Raw genomic sequence first — 548 nt, forward strand, 5'->3', positions numbered from 1 at the left:
ATGGGTTTAATTTAATTTCTCCTGTTCAGCAGAACCAGCCAGCCACATTTAAACGAGCACGTTGGGCACACGCTGTTTAATTGTAGAACGCCAGAATGTTGGCACGGGGTACGCCCTTCCTTGTAAACATTGTCTCAAAGAAATCCGGGCACAGTCACAACTGAAACCTATGTGCCACTGCCAGAAATGGCTTGGCCCAGCAACGTAATGGGTCAGGATATCACCTGTTAAGTTTCAACACAGAGAAATGTAGGCATCTCTCTATTATTCAGCCTTCCCGTCTCGGTGTTTCTCAGCCGTGGCAGCTGGAAGATGGGTGGACTTCAGCTATGCTGGCTGGGGAATTCTGGGAGTTGAAGTCCACCCGTCTTCCAGCTGCCACGGTTGAGAAACACCGCTATTTGCTGCTTTCCAGATGTGCCAGGTTTTATTTGAGGAAGGCTGCTATAGCATCTTCCCAGAGAAGACCCCCTCCCCAAAAATCTCTCCACCCCCAGCCCCCAAATTCTTAACTTCTCAGGCAGCCAAAGCAAATGAGTAAAGGTGGG

This window comes from Crotalus tigris, unplaced genomic scaffold (genome assembly GCF_016545835.1).
Source record: "Crotalus tigris isolate CLP2741 ecotype Arizona unplaced genomic scaffold, ASM1654583v1 scf7180000019143.106728444:792265, whole genome shotgun sequence".
NCBI classification, from domain to species: domain Eukaryota; kingdom Metazoa; phylum Chordata; class Lepidosauria; order Squamata; family Viperidae; genus Crotalus; species Crotalus tigris.